At 44.6% G+C, this 26,791-nt stretch overlaps 1 protein-coding gene across 2 annotated transcripts in view; it reads left to right on the top strand.

The window, feature by feature from the left end:
- thrab (thyroid hormone receptor alpha b) overlaps window positions 1-26,791 on the top strand; it is a 121,648-nt gene that overhangs the window by 40,682 nt on the left and 54,175 nt on the right. Inside the window, exon 3 of one of the 2 annotated variants that reach the window (XM_079182754.1) lies at window positions 10,772-10,850. The exons of the other annotated variant lie outside the window; for it this stretch is intronic. The gene's annotated coding sequence lies outside the window, so the exon portion shown is untranslated. The remainder of the gene's footprint in view (window positions 1-10,771; window positions 10,851-26,791) is intronic. 2 annotated transcript variants of the gene reach the window in all.

Below are 26,791 nucleotides of genomic sequence, written 5' to 3'. Positions count from 1 at the left end.
GTGAGTTTCTGGAAGTGAAGATCCCATTCATATTCTGAATCGAGGATTGATATTGTTGATCGTAATGTCGTAACTATCCGAGGTAGACTTGACGAAGAGCTACGAGATGTGAAACCACGGTATAAACAAGTCTGTATGATACCAAGCTGACGTCATACTACACTACCCACAACCCTAAAGTGTTACAGCGACGTCTGTGATTGGTGGCCAGTGAGGGCACGTGCTTCATGGTCTGCTCCAGACGACCGACGTGGCGTTTTGTTGAAAATGTTCTCTGATTTGACAAAATGGTTCAAAGAAATGTGTTTCTGAAAGCATGTGAGGGGAGAAATAAGGCTTTCATTAGCTGAATCTGTCTTCATTTTTAGATCGCCAACGGTCAGTTTCAAAGTTTTCCGGGAGTTTTCAGATGCAGCCGTCGGCAGACACAATGGTTTATTGGATGGAAACTCTTCACAGAAAGATTTTCTGAAAAGTTGATGGAGTGAATGAATGAGAATTTTACTTCATGCTGTATTGAAGAAGACTTGAAACTAGAGATTGAGACCATAAACTCATGTTTACAATGTTTACTGAGGGAATAAATCAAGAGAGAAGTAGAGTCATTTTCACATAGACTTCTATACAACCAGAGGAGTCGCCCCCTGGTGGACATTAGAGAGAATGCAGCTTTAAGACATGACGCTTTGGTTTCGTTTGACGCCTGATACAAAGTCATGGACAGCAGGACCCTCATGTGACATCACGTGGTGAGTCACATGGTGTCACAGCCTTGTGTCATGAATAGACTGAACAGCGGCAGCGTGTGTTGTTATGTGGATGTGCGTGCAAGATATCATACTACATTCCGACTGCCTTTATATAAGGATTGCTGTGATGACGTCGCTCGGGGTAATGCATGTATTTAAATCAAAGGTTAAACGGACTCGTTAAATTACAGTCATTAACGTGTTTAATGTTAAACGCATCATGCGGTGGAATCTTTAGCGTCAGCCAGGCTCCTCGTGTCTGGTTCCTCTCATCACGTATGTTCTGAAGGCACCAACTAAGAGACTCCCTGCAGTGTGCGGGGTTATGTTAATGACATGGCTGCACAAAGGAACTGTCTGCTTTAATTATGGAAGAGTGTTGGGCTCACGGCTCCTGCTCCCCTTTCTGCTTCTTTTGATATTCCTTCCTCTTCTTCCACATAGTTCCTTCCTTTTTTTTGGGGGGGGGGGGCCTTTGATTTCCCCTCCCCCCCTGCCCGGTGAGGAGAGGTGGACTAATCCTCTGAATCAAATGTGTCACCTACTCTTAAGCAGGAATGAATAGGCCCTAGATTACCACCGGACACTAATCGCATTTAGGCTCCACGATGTAGCTTCTGTGCTGGGCTGGAGGGTCTGAGGCCGGCTGATTTAACGCAGGTCTTGAGCTTTGCTTGGGGGCCCAGCTGTCGTCATGCACCTGTTGAGCTTCTTCCTTCCTTTTTTCTGTGGAGGGGAAGCTCATAAACACATTCATGGTTTGCAAAGACGGAGTCAAGTTTGTTTGGAAAACTAAAACAGAGTCAACCAGTGTTACTTAGACGTACCCGGGAATATAGGTCAAAATACCAAAACTGCTCCGTTACAACTGAGCCGTCAGAATAATTATGGCATCAACTCACCGTACCACATATGGACACGACCTCGGTAATATTTGCTGACCTCGATATTGCCGTTTGTGTTTACATCCGTGTTTTGTTTACATGAGAATGTCGCCAACATTTTAGCCAATATGATGCCAACCGGTCCACCAACAGCTGTTTTTGTCGTGAATATCGTCACACAGAATGCAAATATTTGTTTTTTGTCTTCAGATCATAGTCGATTTCTCTGAGCTTTCGCACTGCAAATAAATGCATCAACCAATCACAATGTGCGGAATATCTTTATGAAACAACAACACGGAGGCTCCTTGTCCCAACCGAGACGACAAACTTTATTACTCCTTTCAACCTTGACAAAGGTTCTTACCTTTCACAATAAAACACATTTTCTTGTCATTTATTAGTTGTTCCCTGGTGTGTAAAGGCCTTTATAAGACTTTTGCGTATTTTATTAATTACAGCCAGAAATCCATTGGACTCATTGGTTTGTCTTTCCCATTACATTTCCAATCTCTCAATATCTCTCTTTCAAAGGGTTTACTTGCATTATTATTCTTATGTGTCATCATTATATTCAGTGGCGTAAAATCGGCTTAAATTGACAATGATTTAGTTTTTCCCAATTATTTCTGGGACAATAAAAGTAGTCATTGTGAAAGGCCCCATTTACAACTTGGATATTATTTTTGACTGAAATATAATATATTAGATATTATAACATTATTCTCATCCAGTGGGATGTATTTGTATCAATGCTGCCATGTTCACAGATCAATTACTGTAACTTGGTTAGTTCATAACTGAATCCGTAAGTTCAGTTAAGCATCATGTCTGGTTTGAGATCAGTTAATGTCTCGCAGCAGTTTACTGCTTGTGGATAATAGTAAATGAGACCGTCGTCTGGGACAAAGACTCGTCTGTTCCACAAACCAGCTCAGTGCTGCCGATCTTACCAGCATGTGTGAAATGAAAAACTGTAATCACTCAAGCCCGTATGTGACGAATCTATCGGCAGGGCGAGTGTATCGATAATCAGATGATGGCGGTTCAAAGTGCTTTACGTTACAGTGTCCTCGTAGTCTCTGTACTGTTGAGTGAAACAAGATCACAATGTTTCAATTACATTTGATTTGACAGACTTACTGATGTCTTCATGTTGTGTGGGACCCAATAGTGTCGTTGGCTTAGTCATGAGATCCTTTATGCGACTTGAATGAGAATATAGTTTACATCCTGGTATTTGGTCGCTGGTGCTGGAACCCAGACTATTTATATGTCCACACGGCATCGGGGCATTGCCCCAGAAAATAAATGGAAATGCTGCTACATTCCTTTTTATTTTGAGAAATCCCAAATGTGTAAGACAAATTGGACTAACCTGCATTTCATTATGGACATTTTTTCAAATTAGAGTTTATCTGCTCCGACGGACCCATAAACCACCGCTCACGAAATGTTGTTCCATATTTTAAGCACTAGCTGTGTGTTTGCACCAGCCTCCCTCCATCTCATGCTCCATATACGCGGACAAGTATCTCTGGAGCTCCAGCTTCCTTGATCTTCCATCACCCCCCCTGTGTCTCTGACTCGCTTTCTCTACACATATCTCATGCAAATGCAGCGTCGAGGGCTCCGGAGCAAAGCTATTTGCTACTTGACCAACAGTAAATTTTCATTTTGACAAGCCCTGTTGCATTGTCTTCTCCCCTCCCCCCCTACCGCTGTCTCCTTGAACCATCCAGCTGTGCGGCCTCTCATCAACGAGGCCTTGTGTCTCTCTGACTTTCAGTCTCGGGATCTTTCTATCTTCGTCATCTCTTCCCCTTATTGCCATCCTCCTCCCGATCTCTCTTCGGTCATCTTCTTCCTGAGTGCTGTGCATTTTATGAGCGCCTCCAGTCTTCAGCGGATCCCGTCATTCACCGGGATAAAACGACCGCCCTTGGAGTGACCATGCTGTCACCCACCTCCCACCCCTTCCTCCCGAATAGATTGACACACAGATGGCCTGAAGGACGTTTACTGTAGTGTGTGTGTGTGTGTGTGAGGGTCTGGGCATGCAAACCAATGTATGTGTGAATAAACGGTTTTGTCCACAGTTACACTCGGTGCACGTGGTTTGAGAATTGATTCCTGATGTTATTAGCTGAACTCAAGCTTTATGGGCAGAGACAAAGAATGCATTCAAACCCACATGAAACAGCTAAAACAGCACAAAGGAACAATTTTTTTTTTTGGTCCCTGACTTCCATTGATTCCAGATGAGCACTACAGATTCTCCAAAGGGAATGTTTACGTGTTTGTACCGCCGCCCACCGTGTTGCACAGATGACGATACTTTTACTGGCAAGATGATGTCCAATTTGAACCAACACAATGAAAGTGCATCCCGATATATACAGACATTTCAATGTGGCACAAAAAGATTAGTTTTGGCTTGGTTTCATTATTCAAGCAACATACACATCTCTGCTACAAAGAACCTACAAGTTCCTGTACAATTACAACGATAGAGGCCGAAGTGAACTGTCACCTCGTGTGTGGGGTGAATTGTAACAGATAGAGGGTTAGTTGTTGCTAGAAAAGTCTGTTTGGACACAAATAATTCCATTAAATTCTATGTATAGACTGTAGGTGTATCATGGGTGGACAGGTATCCTTACAGCTCCACTTTCTATCTATTGGTCTATCATGGAGGTAGATACATAGAGTATATATACCAAAATATGAACAAGAGGCGTGTGTGTCAAACATTTATAAGCTTCCAACGTTAATGATGAATAGTTGGTTAATCTTGTAAGGCTTATATGATATATATATATATAATACCCCTCATATACACAGATTGCACACCACTCTCTTTAATCCAACAGTTTTCTCTGTTGTCGTCTCGTTCACACTCTCTCGTCATGTCTGTGATGCTCCAGGCCGCTTGCTGCCACTGATACCCATCAATGCTATTTTCTCTTTCGCCATTGGTTCCTGCGGGTATGTCGAGGTTCTCTCTGCTTCCAGAGAAGTTCAAAAGGGGCATCGGATGTTGGATCTAATTTACTACTTATTTGGACTCAGTGAGACCGGTCAAGGTTAAGTGTAATGGAAGGGGGAAGTGTGAAGGTGGCGATGAGTAGGATTGGGAAATTTACTGCCGCCACGGAGCCGTGTTTTCATGTGAATTCTGCGAAGCCACTGACAGGGGATCTGCTTTACGCCAAGCCACTGCAGATTGGTTTTTTAGCTCTTTCCCACAGACGAGCCGCAAGAATACCCACGATGCAATGTGCTGATGCAAAGTAGACGAGGGGAATCTTGGCTGACATTTTTGCTGAAATTACATGAGTTCCTCCTCCACCCGACCTAAATTATCATTTGATCAAAACCATCGCAGTGTGTACACTGACTACACATATAGCCTCTCATGCTTTGACTTCTCAAGACTATCCCACTTTGAAACCTTGCATTGTTAAGAGAGCACCTCAAAGTGTTTCTGGAGGCAAACTGCCTGCCAATCTCACGGTTGATGATGATGTGTTTTGCTGAAACTGCAGGTGTAATTGGGGCCTTTGTATGCAGAGATGATACATTGCACCCCCCAGAGCTAGAACTCTTTGTGACATGCCATGTTTAGCCCTGCGTGGCTCGGTCTGCATCGTCAGAAGATCTTTTCCCTGAGGGCGGAACAGCGAGGCAGGATCTGATCTTCTCCATCCACCATCATTCATAGTCCTGACAGGCCGGCGAATTCCCCCACTCCCCCCTCCCAGCCCGGAGTTCAAAGCCTTACATTTGCCAACAGAGAGAGGGGGGGGGGGGGGGCTGGTGAACTTGGGGCCCATTGACAGAATTTACCCTCAAGATGTTTTTAGTTGAATGTCCTCTGAAGTGGGAACACTTTTTCTGCTTCTGTTTTAGACTTCCTCCCGTCCACTGTGGGTATTCTATCTGGTGAGATCATATCAGTGTCGCTTTTTTTTCGACACTTGGAGGAAGCGGGGGGGGGGGGGGGGGGCGCGTAACCTACAAAACAAGCCTCTCTTCTCTCTCTGCTCATCAAAGTCACTGCTTTGGAAATGCAGAACTTTTTAAGTTGCCATCAGGCTTATAGCTGTGATGCCTTTTGCTGCCTTTTAATTTGCACCAACTAATGATTGTCTTCGTGGTTGGATTGAAAAAAAAAAGAAGGGCAAATAACAGCCTCTGAAATACTTCAAAAAAACATCTCTTAACTTACTTCAACGAGAGCACGCGGTCGGATTGTTAAAACATAATGAACTGTATTTACAAGAGAGGTTTAACAGCCCCTCTTCAAATGTATAAAGATGTGTTGGTGATGTTGGGCAGGCCTGGTCAGATAAGAACGACTTAATTAGTCGCAGTGAGCGGGAGCCTCATTATTTGATGGATCTTATCAAAGCCTCTTTCTTCTCATGCGTCCCCGCTGGCGACAGCCGTTAGCCGGCGGCGTTGTGTGTTTTCAGGTTGTCTCTCCAGACGCTCAGGAAACGCCTGGAGGTCATTTCTTCAAATTTGGCACGAGCATCCATTTGGACTTAAGGATGAAACGATTCAAATTCGGTGGTCAGAGGTCACTTGTGACTTCACCAAACACGTTTTTTGGCCATAACTCAAGAGGATGAAATGATGACGTGATGACATTTGGACAGACGTGGACGTAAACTTTAAGTTGACTGGATGCTGGAGATATACAACCGTTAATTCTATTTCTTTCTATTACTTTTTAAAAGCCTTTTTACGGCCTTTAGGTCAAATGACAACTTGAAATTGAGACTCGAGACATTTTGACAGCACCGGAATGCCAAACAGCTCCTGCACCTTTGACCAACCTCTGAGCTGAACATGATCTCTCCTCGTGATGTAGTTAGGATCTCTAGCCAGACCACCCTTTTAGGTTAGGCGTTCTGATTTGTGCTATGAGTCTTTATGGGTTAAAGTGCCATCAGATTAACATTAACAAAGGCTAACAACACAGCACGTTGCTGATTTTTCTTCAGTCCACCTTTGATCGATGTTCTATTGTCTAACAGCATCTTCATTGTCTTTTCGCTGTGGTTATTGTCGTCTACAGTACCTCAGATTCCACTTTGCACTCTGTTATGCAATATTGATCATGACCCAGTTTCTCTGTGCACTAGGCGGTGCAACCTCACAACCTCGTGTTGTTTTACTCGTAGCACCTGCGGTCGCTTTGTTAACAGGAAATGGGAAGTTGCTGTGCCGTGAATTTGTTGAAGATGCATCAGCAATGCTTCAGATGTCAATATCGGGTCATTTCAGGGCAACGCACCTTTTAGACGGTGGCGTGTTTAACATCTTTAGCTCAGAAAATCATGTTCAGTGCAGAGAAAAAAAAGTAATTATACCTAATCCGTCATTTAAGCTGTTGGTCATACAGTATGTCCTGTGTGACCCGAGCTGCGGTTCATTGCGGGCCGTGCTCATAGGTTTAGACACGCCTCATGTACTCATGTACAATATATGCGACTGACTTTGCACCAGGATGGGCTTAGATGCACTATATATGATAGCTATCCAGCCGGTGCAAATATAGCACAGCCATGTGATCTCATGCCGCACTAATGCTACTGAAATCCAACTTGACACAGGACACCCATCGGCATGTACACAGGGCCACAGCAAAGCCTCGCACTTACTGTATAGAAAACACACACACACTGTTTATTCATTTCTATTCTACAAGGCTAATGGATTATAAAGGTAGGATATACCTCAAGGGGGTTTATAAATGAAAATACGTTGCATTATTGTACAATTTCGAGGGGTACTCCGACAAATGAGTATTGGACTGCTTTCACAGACTGCATAAAAACCTCCGTCATGGGTGAGCCGACCTTTTTATGTGTAAAGTCGGTGGAGTTCCCCTTCCCTTCCTAAACTCTCTCTGAATCAAGTGAGACATGTAACATTACTAATTAACATAACTCACATCGTCTGGCAGCATAGTTGTTACATTTTTTTGGCCACTGAGCCGCTCCCCAGACAATTCAATGTAACTACCGGCCGGCCGGAGGATTCACGGTGCCGTTGCCAGTTGACCACCTGTCAGATTCCTCCCCCTGAAACAAACCAGCGCAGCAACGGAGACGCAGAACCTCGTTCTCACTCGCAACTCTTTTTCAGAACACCCAAATTAAATTATTAGTTTGATTTCAGCTCCAGCGGGAGGGCATTTCCCCCCTCGCAGCGAGCTACCTCTCTCTCCTTGTGTCGTCTTCTCTTTTCCCGTTTTTCTTTTTTTTTTAATGGCCCACGTAGAAGAGCCCTCCAGCTAATTAGAGAAGCGGCGGTGGAATTTCACTGCTGACAAAGGAAGCTATTCATGTCGGCAGGATGGTGAAAAAGGCCACACTGGCAGCGGCGATAGCATTGCTCAGAGGAGTTAGGCAGAATGAAGACACTTCACTTTGAAGCTCGTCTGCTTCCAAAGACACCCGAGCTCTCAAACCTCGACGCAGCGCTGCTCAGCCTTCAGCTTCTGATTTTACGCCGTCCTCGGTTGCTTTGTGCAGAGGGTGGATCTGAGTTTCCCCTCCTGTCACACGACTGTCAGCGCACGGGCTGAATAGTTGACCTTCCATCTTAACCTTGTTGTCTTCAGCGAGTCGATCTGGCGTCTCTGTGACATTCCTGACCCATATATTCATTCAATGCACTGTTCGTTTTCAAACAGACGCGCACCATTTCTCCGCCTCACTGTTAATCCACCGACCGGCAATGTATCCATATTACATCGATATCCACATTACTGATGACTATGTGAAGGTATTTTCTGAAAGCACCAATAGTCAAGCCTTCTGATATCGGTGTATTTAATAAACGAACATCATGATTTTCTCCATCTGGCCCGGCTCTACCTTCTGCCTCATCTATTAGAAATATCAGCCAGAAGCTCTGGCACGTCTATCCATAAAGCTACCCAACCATCTCATGGGGATGCACCGATCTGACTTCCTGAGTCCCGAAAACCGATACCTGGGCTTCAGCTTTCAGCCGATACCAGCAATTCGGTAAAATATCTTAAAAATGCACAGAAGTGACATTTCAAGAATAAACTGTTTAAAATGCAGCAACAAATTGGTCAAAACTTAAACAAAACTTAAGATTGCAACATTTAATGTAAATAGTATACGAGCATAGAATTGGATAGATCTGCAGCATTGTCACAGAATGCATATCTAGATATCTGAGTCCGTATCGGGCCCGGTCTCTGCAGCCTCTCCACAGCCCTTCTACAGGGAGAGAAATGTATTCTTTATGTTCAGACGGAGGGGAATTCCCCTCCCGTGGAATGTGCAGTGAAACACACCCGTCACATTTTCCTCACATGCCATCAAGACCACGCAGCTACCACAGAATCAAGGCGGCTCACGTTACATCATCTCGCAGTATACAATCGTCCACGTAGATACGTAAATGAAAACGTGATATTCAGTTATCAACCTGTATTAGATCACACAGACACGTCCTAATATCGCAACATCCACACACATGCATTCCTTTTCGGCACTCCTCCCCCCTCACTCCTCCCCCCTCCCTCCCCCCTCCCCAATGGGTCTTTACGGCTTCCTCTCTTCCTTCCCCTCTCAAAGCACTTTGCAGTTTAAGCAGATTTCCTTCCGCTTTCTCACTTTCACAGATTTCTCACAATCTGTGGATGCTTTTCCTCCCGTCGTCGGTTTCTTTTTCTCTCTCTTCCCTCTTTGTTGTTGTGCGGAATGTCACTTGTCTCTTTTGGGTTTTTACCGTTCATGTGGAATTTTTATTTGAGACACAGACAATAATGAATTGTAGCGGGGATATATTACCTGTAAATGCTTAGATACATTTTTGTCATTACGGTTCTGTTCTGAATTTGTCATCTTTGGAATAAACCTCACAGTGAATGTAGATCAAACACTCAGCTTTTCATTGTGTGATTAATAGGAACTGACAGATAGGAACTAAAGTCAAAAAGCACAATGTTTGCATAAAGCCAAACTGCCAGGTAATGACTTTGTGTTGGCACAACTTGTTTTAATAATATTGGCAGTTGGATTATTGTTTTTTTTAAAGATAAAATCAGCTGCTGTTGAATGTTGTGGGTAAGAAGACATTGACGCTTAAAGGAAACGTTTGACATTTTGGGAAATACACTTGTTCACTTTATTGCCAAGAGGAATATAGCACTCTCATATCTATCCATTAGATATGAAGCTAAAGCCAGCCGACTGTTAGCTTAGCATTGAGACTGGAAACGGCTAGCCTGGCTCTGTCCAGAGATGACAACATGTGCCTGAAGCTCACTAATTACTACTTATCACTAAGACGTTAGTAGGTGTATTGTTTTCTCTTTGAACAGCTGTTTTCCTCCTGGCTACAGTCTTAATGCTAAGCTAGCTTAAACACGTTATGACTCCACCTCCACACTTCACGACACCATAGCGACGTGATTTTCTCGTTTCACTCTCGGAAAGAAAGCAAATATGTACATTTTCATAAACACACGGACATTTGGCAATTCACAGCAGACGTTAGCGCAGCTAGCTTAGCGCAAGAGTGCTCACTAGCGTCTTATCTGAGATGACAGGCTGCTAAACATCAAAGTTGTGACCCGACGGGTCTTTAGCATGCATGCTAACATCTGCCTGACGTCAGTCTGTCAACAGGTCCAGCGCCTATGCTGACATTAAAACCAGTAATGCTAGCTGTAGGAGGATATTTTTGCTCCCATTATAGCGTGACCGTGACGCAGGCCCGTAGATAAACGATTGGCTTTCATGTCCGACTGTGAGGTAAACAGGCCGAGGCTCCCGGGTTTAACTTTTCACAGAGGGAGGGATGGTTAAGAGAGAGAGAGAGAGGAAGAGGAATAAAGGAAAGGAAAACAGAGAAGAGGAAACACGAAAAGGTCTTCAAACTAAGAGGAAATGGAGGGGGGAGGGACGGGAGAGGAAGGACAGACAGAAACAGAACAAGGAGTAGGCGTGAGGACGGAGCTTGCTGGCCTTTGTACTGTATGGCCCTGTTTGTTTTCTATATGCTATCTCCCCCTCCCTCCCTCCTCCTCCCTCTGTCTCAGCTGCTCTCCCACCCTAACAATCCTCTTTTTATTCCTTCCAGGGCAGAGACGAGGCGGACCATACAGCGCAGGAGGCCTGGGGAAATCATTATCGCCACACAAACACGTACACTATGACTGGTAGGTCACGTGATCGGTAGATGTTTATGAAGTGTGTGTGTACACACCGCAGACTCAGCAAACGGCCGGTTTGTGTAATGATTATTTATCTTCATCCCTTCGGCTGTCCTCATCCTCTTAATTGTGCTCAGTGATTTGTCACAGATGCAGAATGCGCTGCTCATAGGTTCGCTGTCTCTGGAGCCCCGCCTCCCGCAGCTTACGGTTCATAACCAGGAAGTGAATCCCACTGATGAGTTACAACAGCTATAATACGTGATATATCCCCCTAATTTACTCAGTTAAATAACAGTTTTAATTTCACTAACGCTGAGCCACAGAAGTAAAACTAGCAGTCCACATTCAGTCATTTGTTTTAGTAGTTCTTTATTCATCTAATTATGTTGATTTATATGTAACTCTGGTGGTGGAAGAAGTATTCAGATACTTTAACTTAAGTAAAAGTACCAATACTGCAACGTATGAATACTCCATTACAAGTAAAAGTCCTGCATCAGATATCCTACTTCAGTATAAGCACGTATTAGCAGAGTTAAAGCACAGGTTTGTGCCCCTCTGGCTGATATATTAATATATATGACATTTGATTATTAATACTGAAGGTAAAATGCGTGAGTGTTTGAGCTGCTGGAGGTGGAACCACTTTATATACAGTTGTATATCCAAGGACTCCAGATATATCTGAAGGCTTGTGAGATGATTAGCAGGAGAGAATTATTATCTTTTTTTACGTTGTTTGGACATTGTATCAAATCTTTGACTTTTAGTGAGATATTGGATCATTAGAACATGTGTTGGAATGAAACCACGTGAGAAGTTTCCATTTGGTGGAACTCATAACATCTGAAATGTGACCCGCACTACAAACAGCTTGTTGTAGGACAAAAAAGTAACATGTGTTGTATGTTAAAAGCTTGTTATGTTATCCATTGTGTGAAATCTTTAGCTTATATTTACTAGTAACTAAAGCTGTCAGTAAATATAGTGGCGTAAAAAGAGCAATATTTCCCTGTCAAATACTTAATTTGACAGGTTTTGATGTGTATTATTAGACAAACCTGTAAACCTTAAGTAAGATGTTTCTCAGTGGAACTCTCCATGACAGGAAATTGAAATAACCACGTGATGGCACGGGTATTAAGCACCATATGCTGGAAGAATTAGACTTTTATGCAAATTATGTTTTCTGCAATTGCACAATGCATCTTCAGCAATCAGCTTTTTTTTTTTTTTTGGATGGTGCCTCCCGCAGTCTTCATCTCTCCGCACAGCTGGAGCCAACGGGGAGGCGCGTAATTGTGGTTTAATCCTGCTCTAAGTCCCTGCAGCATTAGGGAAGCGGCGGAGGCAGATAATGCATCGCAGGCCGGGCACAGTGAGACAGAATAGCCCCCAGAGTTGTTTGAACAGATGTTTGGTGAGAAAGGCCTTAATGTTTAGAGAGTTCATACTGGACCAAAAGGGGCTGGTGTCAAGTGCTACTTGATAGGGCTGCAACGGTTTGGGGTATTTGCTTCTAACTCTCAGGGTACCGGGGGGGTGAAGGTTCGGTGCACACAGAACACACGGTATGTAGATTGACGCACCTAATGAGGAACCAAAGTTCTCAAGTGTGAGTTCCACCCGGTAGCTTTGAGCCGTATGCCGTTAGAAACTTATGCAGAGGTTAGCGGAACAAGCCGATTGTTGTTATTCAGTCACACTACTGTACGGCGAGCGCAAATGAAACGCCAGAACAGGAAGACCCTCCTGCAGGTTCCTGGTCAGCGACAACAACAAAGAGCCAGTTGTGTATATGAGGACATTGTAGAGTGTGTGTGTGAAGGGAAACACGTCCCACATGCTAAGGCACGTTCAACGGCATTACTCAAATGTGCCGATCACTGGGATGTTTGGCAAAGTGTTTGAAATGTTCCTCATTTTTACAATGAAAATAGTTCAACAAAGTCCACAATGGGAGGATTGTGTCTCTCTTTGACACTTCCACTACTGTCTGGTCAAAATAATGAAAAGAAACAAGTCATTTACTGCTGTACCGAACAAGGCGTTCCTCAGGGTCTGAAAAGTGATGCCGTGCTGAAGTGTCTTAAAGCTGCATTCTCTCTAGTGTCCACCAGGGGGCGACTCTTCTGGTTGTATAGAAGTCTATGAGAAAATGACTACTTCTCTCTTGATTTATTCCCTCAGTAAACATTGTAAACATGAGTTTATGGTCTCAATCTCTAGTTCCAAGTCTTCTTCATTACAGCATGATGTTCATTTAGTAAATTAAGCTCCATTTAGATTAATATAGACCATAAAGCAGGCTATGCTTTAGGGGCGTGGCTACCTTGTGATTGACAGGTCGTTACCAGAGTTGTTTTACTGTTTCCGGTTCATGAAAGTTAATTGTCACATTATTTGTCTTATTCAGTGTTTTGGTTGTACTTCGCTCCACCCTCTCGTGTCACTTCTGGTTCCAAAAAAAACAAGATGGCGACGGCCAAAAATGCCGAACTCAAGGCTTCAAAGCCGTAGTTCACAAACCAGTGAGACACGTCCACTTCTTATACACAGTCTATGTACCGAACCCGCACCGAACCGTGACCGCTAAACCGGATTAAGACATCAGTATTATTTGGGGGAACTGGACACGTGATGGAAAAGCGAGTCTTTTTAATGAGCTGTCATGTGCACCATGTTTAGTTGTGTCATGTGCAGAGGAGCAACAGGCAGTAAAGAAGTCACTATTGCAAATATTTTCCTGTGTTATAATGGTTTATGACGTTGTTGTAAATGTTTGACATCCAGACGGTTGACCTCTGACCTTTTTACAGTCAGAAAGGTTCGTGACCTGGTTCAACCGGGGAAAAGTTGCTCACGGTAAATGCATGTTGCACAATCAATTGTCCAACATTTAAAAGGTTTTGACGCTGTTGTACGCTACAAGTTTGTTGAGTTATTGATTTGACACTTTAAATGCATTTGGTATCTGGATATTCTCGGCACACCTAAATGTATATTACATAACGGAAAAGATGCGTTCAGGGACAAACAAATGAAATACAACAATTTTATATCTGGCACGGGACACGAATATTGACCGGTTGTGTGGTCATATAGCAGATTATTGAGGCGATCCGGGATCCTCTCTTTACGCAAAGCCTCTCTTTTTTTCCCTGACCGTCACTTTCACGGGTCACCTCTCCCAGTTCAACTTTCATTCACATCATATCAATAAGTTGCTGCAGCTTTTATTTTAGTTTATCAAATCCACATCGAGGTAAACATATGCTCAGGCTCAGGATCAGCAGATGGCCAAAAAAACCTTCATCCCTACATTCTGGACCCGAGGTCCAAAATATCGCTTCAGACGGTGCCTCCCCAAATGTTTTCCTAGGGACCCACGACCATTTTCACTGCCATTTTCATGCACCTTAAACTATCCGTTTCAAAGAGAGACACGCTTGATATGTTATTGAAAACATATATACGCTAAATATTTTATTTATTTAGTTATTAAGACCAAATACATGCATTTAGGCTGAGTTAACAAGCTATCTTGATCTTTTTATGTCCTCTCATCGGTTAGACAAACAGAATGTTCGCTCGTCTTTCATATTAGATTCATTGTTTATAAGTAAAAATGTTCACGAACATTCGGACTCCCTCACGTGGCTGAAAGGTGTACTGCAGATATTCATGTTAAATAAAAGAATCCCCTGCGACCCACTAGTGTCCGGTAACGTCTGGCTTAAGCTGCAGAATATTTACCAACCGCACGAGAAAATGCAACTTTATACTTCTCCATCTGGGCAAGAGAGCGTCTTCAATGTCACCCAATAAAGTTTGACGCCTTCTGTGATTCATGGTGCTTGTAAAAGCTGTGAAACACGCTCCCTCCTTCTCGCCAGCTCGCTCCGCTGACCTTTGCTAGCCGCTTACGGGTCAAGCTCTTCTACTCGGACTCGGCCCCTACGCCCGGAGAGAAGGCTCTCCGGTTTCAACGAGGGCCACAACATAGTGTGTCCACAACATAGTGTGTGATTTCTCAACAGGAGAGCTTTCGTCAGTTGGCCGGGGGGATACTTTAGAGGGCGTGCTTTAATGGCGGTTGGTGCAGACGTTGGACTCACAGTTTCACGCTCAGGGGGTTTGATGTGCACACATGTGCGTGTGCGTGCATGCCTACTTGCAGCTGTGCGTCTGCTGGCGCTCGCTGGGGTCGGAGCTAGGCGAGGTGTGAGGCGGGGCCAGGCGAGGAGGTGGGATCAGCCTCCCATCGCCGGGCTGGAGGCGCACATTCTTTAACACCTCGTAAATCTCACCTGACACTACAGGACCACTGCTGCAGTGCACACACACACACACACACACACACACACCTCATACACACATATGTACAAACTGTGTAGCATGCACATTTTTTTTTAGTGCAGCCATATGTGTATGTGTGTGTGTGTGTGTATATATATAGTGTATTTAATTGCACACAGGCAGCAAAATAACAGCCTGAGAGTCAACAGCAGCAGCGACATCGGAAAAATACAGCGATGAATAATCCGTTGACTCTTCCGACATCCATAAGAACAAAGAAAAGTTAATCTTGGCAGCGTTTTAGATGCACTGAATCCAACCCTGCTGGATTTAATCTGCAGCGCAGCAGTCAAAGTCAAACTAATCCCTCCTCTGATTCGTCCCGTTTCACGTCACAATCCAGAGATGTCAGTGTTCACTGTTGTGTTTTTTTTGGTGACATTAGGTGTCCTTTAGAGTTCAAACCCATCCTTTAATTTGACCCTTTTTGCTTGTACAGGCTCTGCTCAGCAGTAAAACAACATATTTTGCACTTGAGTAAAAAAGAAAAAGGAAATGGGCCTCTTTGCTTGTGGAAAATTACACTTAATCTCTCTTGTGCTTTCTTACTCCTTTAAAAAGCCGGATGTACCGTCACTGAATCAAATGACCCAAATAACCCTGTAAATGCATAGCCAGGCTGTGGTGTGCTGTGACAATAGCCCACTAGGCTTGTTATCTGTGTAGAATGTGTACACTCTGTGAACCGTTGCATAGGAAGGAATGCAGTATAGCCAGAGCCCATCATATATATATATATATATATATATATATATATATGTGTGTACGTGTGTACGTGTCTTTCTGCAGTCGGCAGGTGCGCCGTGGGCTTAATCCACGAGTCATACATGTGTACATTCCCGCTCTGACCTCGTGTGTTCTTTGTGTCTCCGTGTGACGATCGCACCGCTGAGCCCTCGAGCCCCCGTGTCCTGAAAAGACAGCAGGGAGGATTCAAGGTTAAGACTCGGCCACCTCGTCCGACTGCAGGAGGCACCGAACGTCTCCTCCGTAGAAAACTCTCGTTAACGCAGAAACAATCTCTTAAAATTGTCACACGGTGCACCTGTTCTGTTTTTAGAGATGACTGATGGGGCCCACTCAGCACACAGACTGTAACGACCACGGGGCCGCGTTGAGTGGAGACTTATGATCCACCTGAAGCATCCTGGGAACAGTTCTTCCAATGTAAGCTCCACCAGCTCCCCTCTTGACAGAGAAGCTGTTCATTTCTACTTTACGTTGCCGACATCTCTGCAGGTGGCCGTGTGGATGTTTCCTGTGCTTCTTAGACGTTACCTCACGGGCGGGATAAGGCGCTCGCCTTCTTTCCCCCGTCGCACTCGCTCGTCACAGAAGTGTGGAGAGGACGGCACACGGTGTCTCTTTTTCACGCGACCGTGCAGAACGCACACATGCCTGTGAAGGCTCGCAATGCAAAGCTTTCACGTCACCGGCTATAGACACGCATAACTATTAACATTCATGTAGTAGATAACAAGTTTCTTTATTTAATACCAACGTAAAAAGCATCTGCGACTAAAGTAAAGTCTCTGTAATGTCAGCGTTGGCTTCTTAAATCAACGATGTTGATATATAATAATGTTATAAAGAGTAATCTCAAATGTGCCTTAATAACAATATGAGGGCTGCTGAATGTATGCATGTATGTTTTTCTTTTCTTTTTCTCTAGTGAAATAGATATTTTCAACTTTCTGGTGTCTTTTAAATAAAACCTTTTTAAATGAAGCAATCAAAGAAAGAAAAAACACTGCGTACAGTTTACAGTATGTCCACATTAAAGCTACATAAAGCTACAACTTTAATAGAAATATATCTTTGTCCTATTTCCTCTATGCTGACAGCAGTACGTGAGACTGATAATCTGTGAATGCAGCCGTCAATCAATGCTTGTGAAGCTCTTGAACTCCAATCCGACTGTCAAACAACTATGTCGAAAACATGTTGAGTAAAAACAAAGCCCCGCCCACCGACCGGGTCACAAACGTTGTCATTTCACAGCTCAACAGAAACATGAAATATGTTTTCTGGAAACATGTGAGGCGAGAAATATGCAACGCAAGTAACGGAACCGTGAGTCCTATTTGATCAGCGCTCGGTAGTCTTGACAGTTCCCGAAGCTTCTCGAGCAGTGATTGACAGCTGCGTTTCAGAGACTCCTCGGCTCTGATTGGTTGTTGTCCTTCGAGTGCGCTGGAATATTGCAAATGCCATTCAGAGTTCTATAAGGAGGCAGAGGAACCAGATTATCCACAGACGACTGGTCTCATGTTCGACTGACTGAAAAAATCACCGAATGTGTCACTGAAATTACCAAAACAGTTCGGCAACACATGTCAGCAAAAGAAATGCCTCGTGTGTATTTTAAGTACGATTTAAAATACAAAGAAATGCATATAAATGGCTAAAAATAAAATGTTATGAATTGCTAAAATTACCAATGAATCACAGAAAGACTTACACCACTAAGAAACCCACGTAAACACAGGTGTGTGTGTGTGTGTGTGTGTGTGTGTGTGTGTGTGTGTGTGTGTAACCACAGGGAGACACAGGGGACCTTGTCATGAGCCTGGTCACTGTCGGAGCATTATCAGCTGAGCTAACCGTCTGCTGCCGCCCTGCTCCACAGCTCATTGATCCCCGTCCCACCAGCTATTTGCTAGCAGCTCGGCGGGAACGGTTTCCTGGCAAACAGAGCAGGTCTGAGCAGGAAAAGAGGGTTTTCTGTGTGGCCGGCCTGCACGCTGAAGTGAGCAATATATATATATATATATATATATATATATATAGGCGTTAGTTTAATGAGAGATCGAATACATTAGCACAGAAAGTACACAGAGTCTCGACCCCCGCATTTGACCGTCTCGCTTCGCTGCTGCTGCTGCTGATGCGTTTGAGTGAGTGCGGTTATTCGCAGCTGTCGCACACAAGTGAGGCCCTATTTTGTGGGCGGTTGAAGACTCGGGCTCATTCATTTTTGTCCTGCGGCATTTTGATTTGTGTCCGTGGATGTCGGCCCCCCCCCCCCCCCCCCCCCCGGGGCCCCGCCTCTGCTTTCAGATGCTTTTTTTGGGTCCTTTTTCTTTCTCCGTCTATTCCCAGACCCCGGTTTGCATTAATGAGCTGTTACGGCTGAGCCGCATCGCTCTTCTCCCTCGTGTCAACATATATATCATATATAAATGCTGCCAGGCTCCAGGTCTCGCACTTTATGTGGATGCTAGCTGCTTTGCTGCACTGCTGCCACACAGATACATGTAATAAACTAAACTATACTGTTGCCCCATGTGGCACATGTGTCTAGACATAGAAGTGGAACAGAAACAGGGCTTGCCAAGTTGCCATTGGAAAACACTTTGAGAGAAGCAATCAATTCTTGGCCCTTGGCAACCCCCCTTTTTAACACCATAATATTTGTTGCGTTGGTTCAAATAATGAGGACCAGACAAAGTTGCACGTGTGAAAGGCTGGCGAGTGCACAAGGCATCTGTTTTAGAGACGGTGGCGAAGCAAATGATGTCGTTTTGACCGCAGGGTGAGAAGTTCGACTAACCCGCCGACACCGCAAATGAATGTGCAAATTGTTCAACAGATGAACCTTGAATGAAAAACTACAAAAGGGGAAGTCTCTGAGGGGGAAGTATCAAAATGATGCTGCAAAGAACGTCCAGCGCTGCGATAAGTGACCCGTCCGGTGACTGCACAGCGTCTTAACTACTCTAAAATATAAGGTGACACACCAAAAAGCTGCGTTGATCCCGGCGTGATAGATGGATATCTCGTCCAGCTTTAAAGGATAAGGCTGCTGTTATGGTGTCTTTTATCAACAAATCCCATGAAAAGACCAAAAACCAACACTGTAAGTCGATCTCTTCATGCTTTCCAAACACAGGGGGGAGACTCACTGATGCAGTGAATGTCAAAGAAACGGGTCGAAATATATTTCATTTAAGTGATGTGTTTAGTTTGTTGTTTTTGGGGACTATTTGGAGCTGCAGGTGAGCACACATTAGGAGCTCTAGTGAGTGTTTGTGGCAGCAGGACGGTGTGTGTGTGTGATGGAGTCAAAATAAACTAGTGTGTGTGTGTGTGTGTTCATGGTGATGAAGGAACATGTCAGCCGCTGCAACAGTGAGGCTCATTGATGTGTTTTTAATGGAGCTCTGTGGCCCAGAGGAAGAATACATGTGACACACACACACACACATCATACTTAGTAGTTAGTTACTTTTATATAGAATAAAGAGCATGCAAACCAATCTCTTCAGCTCACTGGACCACATGTGTGTGTGTGTGTGCTGTGCCGTGAGGCTTCACTGTGTGCCAGAATACTCACTGACTAATTATTTTGCAGTAATTATTGTTTGTTTTGTTGCTTTTGCCTTTCCATGCAAATCCCTTTTGGGTCAGAGGCTCAGAGAAATGTCTCTCTTAGAGCACAATCACATCAGATAATGAAGTGGAACAAACAGGCCTCCCTCCCTCCCTCTCTCTCTCCCTCCCTCTCTCTCTCTCTCTCTCTCTCTCTCTCTCTGTCTCTCTCTCTTTTCCTCTCTCTCCTCTCTCTCTCTCTCTCTCTCTCTCTCTCTCTCTCTCTCTCTCTCTCTCTCTCTCTCTCTCCTGTCTCTCTCTTTTTCTCTTTCTCTCTCTCTCTCTCTCTCTCTCTCTCTTTTCCTCTTTCTCTCTCTCTCTCTCTCTCTCTTTTCTCTCTTTCTCTCTCTCTCTCTGTCTTTCTCTGTCTGTATGTGCAACCCTCAACGGAGCTGAGAATGAAGGGTGATGGTTGAGGTTTAATCAGTTTTACTACCTGCTGATTTTCTAAGTGAGTTTAGTTCAATTCAATTTATTTTGTATCGCCCAAAATCACAAATTGGCCTCAGAGGGCTTTACAGTCTGGACGCAGACGACATCCTCTGTCCCGGGACAAAACACCTTTAATGGGGAAGAAAAGAAACCTCAAGGAGAGCCACAGAGGAGCACAATAGATATCAATGTGATAGAATTACAACGTAGTCGATCCACATGGTATTCATGATGTAAATGATATATATAATGACAGTAGTAGCACTAATGATAGCAGAATAATCATTTAAATGATGACTAATAATAATTACAGCAGCAGAGGATGTAATGGAATAATGATGATAATTAAAGCAGTGATAATAGCTGTAGTAGTAATAGAAATGTACTAATAATAATGATAATGGCAGCAGTGAGTGTCGGGCAGCGCCACGGTTCAGGTAGATTTGGCGTTTCACTCGCCCTGATGAGCAGCACCAGACTCTGAGAGGACTAAATAGTTTACAGTGTGTGTGTGTGTGTGTGTGTGTGTGTGTGTGTGTGTGTGTGTTTTTGCAGCCGGCTAAATGTGCGTATGTGCGAGTATCTTTAGCGTATGTGTGTGTTCTTATACAATTTCCAGCCCCCCCCCCCCTACTCCCCTCCAGGACTTCAAGTTTGACAGAATGTAAATATTCACACACTGTATTTCATCCCAGAATGACATCAGCATCAGGAACAAATATTTAAAAGCATACGTTTGAGGCAGCGGCTTAAAGAAATCCTTGTTACGCTGCCAAATCACGTCGCAGTTCTTTCTCCTTCTGTTAGATTTTATTTTTTTCTGCGTGTCAACGTGTCGTTTTTTTCCCGACATCGGGGCACCTACAGGGCGGGTCCGTCCCGACTGGAACACGGTCGGCCTGGCCATCGTCCCGTCAGTCAGCTTGTAAATGTCAGCAGGAGGACGTGGCGGCTTTGGGACGGATGAAACGTGTTGACTTTTATCCCGCACAGCGGGAGAACGCTGGGAGGTAGAACTTCTCCAAGTCAGAGCCTGGTTTCTTTAACTAGCAGTCGGTGCCTAATTTGGTTTGCAGGCCTGCGTCTGGTGAGCGCCCACACGGCGAGTTTATTCCACGCTTAGTAGTTTGATTACTTTGTGCAGCAGGAGTCGGAGAATCGCTGGTTATTGAGTCTGAACTTTGGTCGATAATTTATTAAAAAAGATAAACAGAACTCTGCCTTTTTAGTTATGTTTCCATTACAGTGTTTATATATGAAATAAATATGGTGAGGAGAAGCACCAATAACGTTGATATTGGCATTTCATTGTTGTTTCCCCCAATGCATTGCCTGTGTTTAAAAGTTATTAAAAACATTGATCAACATTGGTCCTCAAGATATTAAAGAAACCAGATATGTGAGAAAATGTTTGTTTAGTTGTGCTCAAGACGTCTTGAATATGGAACGGTGCGGCCATTAATAAACATGGAGTTTATATGCGGAGCGAGGGCCCGTTTCAGCTACGTTCCCCTCAACAACTGTGCTTTTATCTGGTGGAGTGGACGCCTGTAACAACAGGCAGCGTGACATAAATCCTTCTCTACATTAGAAACAGGCGGTATGTTTGAAAAATCGTTTATCACAGCATGAATTATTTTATATTCTCCCAGATTTCCGCTCCAAATCCACTGACTGCCGTAGAAATATGGTGGGGAAAAGATTTTATTTTTCAGTAACACAGACCCTAAAAAGTCACAGTCCGAGAGCGATTAGCGCGCCGCGGTGGCCGTCGTATCCAGCAGCGTTCCAGCTTAACGGCAGATTTCACAGACTCGACTCTGCTGCACGTGCACGGACACGTCCGTACAACAAGCCACATATGAACCACAAACACTCATAGCTAATGATCTGGATTATTAGAGCCCACCCACAGCATGAGTCTGGTCCACTGTCTATCTGTTTGATCAGCTAATTACCACTATTATGAGCCGCCACACACACACACACACACACACACACACAGCACCCAAGGGACTGGGTAAGAGGTTTAATGCAGCGAGCCGCTGGGCTTTGACTCACCCCTCTCCCCCCTCTCCTCCCCTCCTCCTCTCGTCCTTTTTCCTCTATTTCTCCTCTTTTTTTTTATCCCTGGCCTCAGAGCAGCCTTGCCAACATGTGAGTTATTGAACAACGACTGGAAACTAAAAGAAATAAAAGATGGAGAAGTGGCCTTCAGACTTGTTAAAGTCTGATGCTGGCCACCGGCACAAAGCTGCAGGCTACTTTTCATGGTGTAAAGAATAAAATGGGAATATTGAAGAGGAAGGAATTATGCATTTCAATTTGAAATGTTGTTAGTTAAAGCTACTACGAGGAACTCTCATGTTGTGTGGAGTTTGGCGGTCCCTGTGGACAAACGCGGTATCAACGCGGCAATGTATCGTTTTTTTGTATCGACTTTGCTGAACTTTTCCTATTCTTCACCCTCTTGTCTTTTCCTTTGTAACTACCATCTCTCTTTTCTCACCTTCCTCCATCCTCTCTTTACCTTTTTTTATGTTTTCCCGTCACATCTGCCTCCTCTCTCTCCATTCCTCCTCTGCGCCACTGCAGAAAGAACAAGGCACGTTTCCTCTCCGTTAATTACCATAATCAATGACTGTGTTAGCCACACTGCCGCACCACCGCCTCCTCTGCATGCTCTCCTCTGGAGCTGTTCCTGCTCGGGAAAAGATCAGGGTCATTTCCTGGCAGCGAGGCCTGGAGTTCCGCTCCGTGCATTATAGCCTTAAACTTTAACCCGTATCAAGTCACTCTAATACACAAAGAAAACAAACAAGCGGAGCCATTAGCAGCTTTCCTGGCCATTGTGTTCCATAGGGAGTCTATGAATACTACAGCAAAGGCTCTCAGCGCCGAGACATATGTTTAATACCTTTTTATAACCCTTTTTCTTGAGCTGGTCCATTTATTTAATGTACGCTTCATTCATTTTTCTTGGATTTACTCTACGGCCAGAAGGGCAGAGCTGGAATTCCCCCCATGTGAGCCATCTGCTGCCGCAGCCTCGTGTTTACCCGTCATATAAAACTGCAGTTTTAAATTCCCTTCATTTAATTTGAACCTGTATAAAAGACGGCGAAGCAGAACCGAGCTGAATCGCACCCCCCAAAAAACCTCACCGTTCCTCGTTAAAGCGGAGCGTTTCCTTTAACCATCTCTCCCTCTTTCGACTGTCACACATCCGTGGCTGAGTGGTGTGTCGGTGGAAAGCTCTTATAGGTGGTCTGCGATCAAGTCCTCCCACTGAGTGTGTGGTTTAAAGGGCGGGCTCTCGGAAAAACCACACAACAATATGAAAAGTTCGGGGATTGTCAAAAGTTGTCTCTGACCCCACAGGAGTGATGTCATGATTTTAATTTCCTGCTCCGTTACTGCACGTCATTACTCCCGTCTCTTGAATCTCTGACGCGTTTTTTTTTTCCTGCATTTAGCGCCTCGTCCCACGAGGTGTGTTACTGAGAGCCTATCAATGAAACAGCAGCGGAATGAAAACACACTGTGCGTAGGTGTGAGCGATGTGTTTTGACACAGCCGGTCACTCTTGGCAGCTGTCCTCTGCAGCGCAGCCCAGGTCTGACATTTGCTAATGTGCCGACTGTGTGTGTATTTTTATGAGAGTGTGTGCGTGCGTGTGTGTGTGTGTGTGTGTGTGCGCGCACAGTCACATTACTTACGATGCAAACCTCTAATTGCCCGGGCAAAAAAGGCCAGGAACCAGTGCCAAGAACCACAGCGAGCATCACAGAGTGGGTGTGTCGGGGGTATGTACCGCCTCCGGCCAATCGGCTCGCGGCTCCGCCGGGCAGGAAGTTGTGGCTTTCGAACACGTGTTCTTGTGGCCTCCAGAGAGCTGAGAGAAAGGAGAAGAGAAGGAGCCGCCTTCTTTTACTTCCAGCTACAAAGACATAATACGAGACACTTTTACACAGAAGTTACATAGAAGGAGTGTGAGAAGATGATGTTCGAGGGCTTTGGGGGTAGAAATGCCCACGGATGCACACACAAGTTAAAAGAAATGGGAAAGAGAAACTTATCTGCATGGGCGGATGCCGAAAGATTTAGTCTCACCTTTCACAGCGCGGCATTGTCACACGCTGAACAAATGTCTCCCCGGTAATGTTCTCCCAACACCCGTCCATTGTCGGCTAATGGACCGGCGCAGGATAAAGGCATATTCCCTCCGCGCTCACACACAAAGACGAGATTGAATGACAGAAGCCATTGTCATCCTTGTCAAAAATAAGCGTCACACTGTTACCGCAGGCGACGCACAGCGACACATTTGCATGTCGAAGTAGCAGCGCGACAAAAGAATCTCAGAACAACAGCGCGAGCGAGGGCGGCGCAGACGTCGTTCGGGAGGGAACGGGATGTACACTTTCACGGGGGAATGAGTTTCGGAGAAATTTCAGCAGAAAATGAGTGAAACGCAGCCTCGCTGCCTCGGGGAGAAACAGACACCGCTGTGCACCACCTCTGACACCGAACACCGGCTTTGTGGGGGGAAACTTGGCGTTGCAGATTAAATCCAGGTGGGATTCATTAGCACGGATCCCACACTGTGACAAACCTCGATTATACAGCATCCTTTCCCTGTTCCTCTTGTTTTACCACCTCACACTCAAAAGCAGATCAAAACAAAGGCTCGGTATCAAACCGGCTTCTGATTTGCAGCCGGTTACCTTCACCTCCAAACCGATGGTTCCCAACAGACACGTCCAGATACCAGTTTTGTCCTTCCAGATACCTGAACTTGCGTATTCCGCCAATACAATTACCGATCTGATACCAGTGCGTCCGTTCTTTCTCATCTCTTGTTGAGAGTCTCACATGCTCAGTGTCCGTCGGGCAGGGTGTGCGCTTCAGGTAGCGAGTGACACATGTTGCTGAATAAGATGGTAAGTGATATGATCACGTTTTGAAATGTAATCTAACCCTCGGCGGCCCACTAGATGCCGCTCTGAGGCCCACCGGTGGGGCCCCGGCCCAGTGGTTGACGACAGCTGTTCTAAACTGTACACAGACTGGTGTGTCATCCGCCATCAAATTACTCCCATGAGGCAAGTTAGAACATTTTAAATTCCTCCTTGTGGAGTGTTAAATGACAGTGTATCATTTCTATAAAAAGGTTGCGCATTACGTGCTTTCTGCGTGCAAAGACATTGTCTGAGCTGGTATGAAAACCTGCACAGACCTTCATGTGAAGAACTGGAGCTGAATAAAGTTGCCAGAAACAAACACTACATAATATATGTTGCAAGAATCATGCTGCCAAATCCCCAACCTGTCAGGCGTGTCGATATTCTAATAAACTCATTCGTGCTGAATTAATCAGGTACACCTTGTTCTCAGTAATGAGGGGTGTGATCTGTGTGAAGTCGTGTACGGAGACACGTGGCTAAAGAGCAGGACTGATAGAACAAAAGAATAAACAGAGACAAAAAAAAAAAGGCATTTTATTAAATCAGATCTTCAGTTGATGCTCTGTGTGCGACGGCACAATCGCCGCTTTTCCCTCGAGAGGCTTACTGGCTGGCATTTCCTGCTCTGGGATGGCCCAGTCCAGATTAGAGGAAATTGATTTAATGGCTTTGGTTTAATGGCTCCAAAGGCAACATCCAGTGTGGATACTTCCTCCTCTATTTTTCGCTCTTTTCTTTTCTCATCCTGTTTGTGTTTTGCACCTGCTTTCCCTTGTGCTCTGCTTGCAGCACACGCTTGTAAAGGAATTGTGCTTTTTACGTGTGTGTGTGTGTGTGTGTGCTGCTGTAGGAGGCAGTACAGCAAGCTGGCTTAATGGAGAGACAGAGGATGCGATCAATAGCGGCGGTAAACCAACACGTACCGCCTCGGGCCCAGCAGGCCATTCAATTAACTGGAGCTGGTGCACACAGACAGGGCCGAGGTTCACCATCAACGCTGAACTGCTTTAATACAAGACGTCCGAACTAAAGGTTGTTTGAGTGTCAAGGCTTCTCCCACACAACATCTAGATAAACACTTTAACCAAGGGGCTGTGCAGCAACAGAAAATACAGAAAGTTTCACTTAAAAGTACTTAAAAAATACAAAGACTGCAAAACCAATGAATCACCTTTAAATGCATACGTGTGTCTTTTATATTGTTGCAGAGCCGAGATATGAATCTCCTGCAGGAGACCTATTGAAGTCATAGGTCAATACACTGTGGTTCCTTGACACATATTGTCCCGTGATACTATTGAAACCCCGGGTGCCGGGGAACACTAACAAAGCGATGTTTCTAAAGTGTAAGAAAAATGTACAGGTTTACGATAAGTAAGACAAACACCGATGAAAAGAGCACAGTTTCGACTTTTTTTTATCTGGACACGCCCAAGATTTGTTTAAGTTGTGGCGCTTGTGCCGAATATAATGGGGCTATAGAGAGGGTGTGTATCTATAGCATGTGAGGAATGTGTGTGTGTGTGTGTGTGTGTGTGTGTGTGTGTGTGTGTGTGTGAGCGCTGAGTTTTAAGCTTCTTCAGATCTACACAGAAACATGACAGGTGGGAGGCAAATTGTCGTCCCTCAGCAAGGTCGGTCAAAGCCCAATAAGCCTCGATATATAATGAGACAATGTGGCCGTGAGACAGAGACGTCCCCGTGCATTGTTAACAACGTTTGAAATGTTTAAGGTTTTACTTTCACTCTTTAGAAGACAAGAAAACAAGCAAACGTTCACATTTTAGAAGCTGTACTTTTGCTGTAAAAAGCCGG

The sequence above is a fragment of the Pholis gunnellus genome (genome assembly GCF_910591455.1).
Source record: "Pholis gunnellus genome assembly, chromosome: 21".
Lineage (NCBI taxonomy): Eukaryota > Metazoa > Chordata > Actinopteri > Perciformes > Pholidae > Pholis > Pholis gunnellus.
Note: the sequence above shows the minus strand (reverse complement) of the source record. Positions and strands in the feature narration are given on the sequence as shown.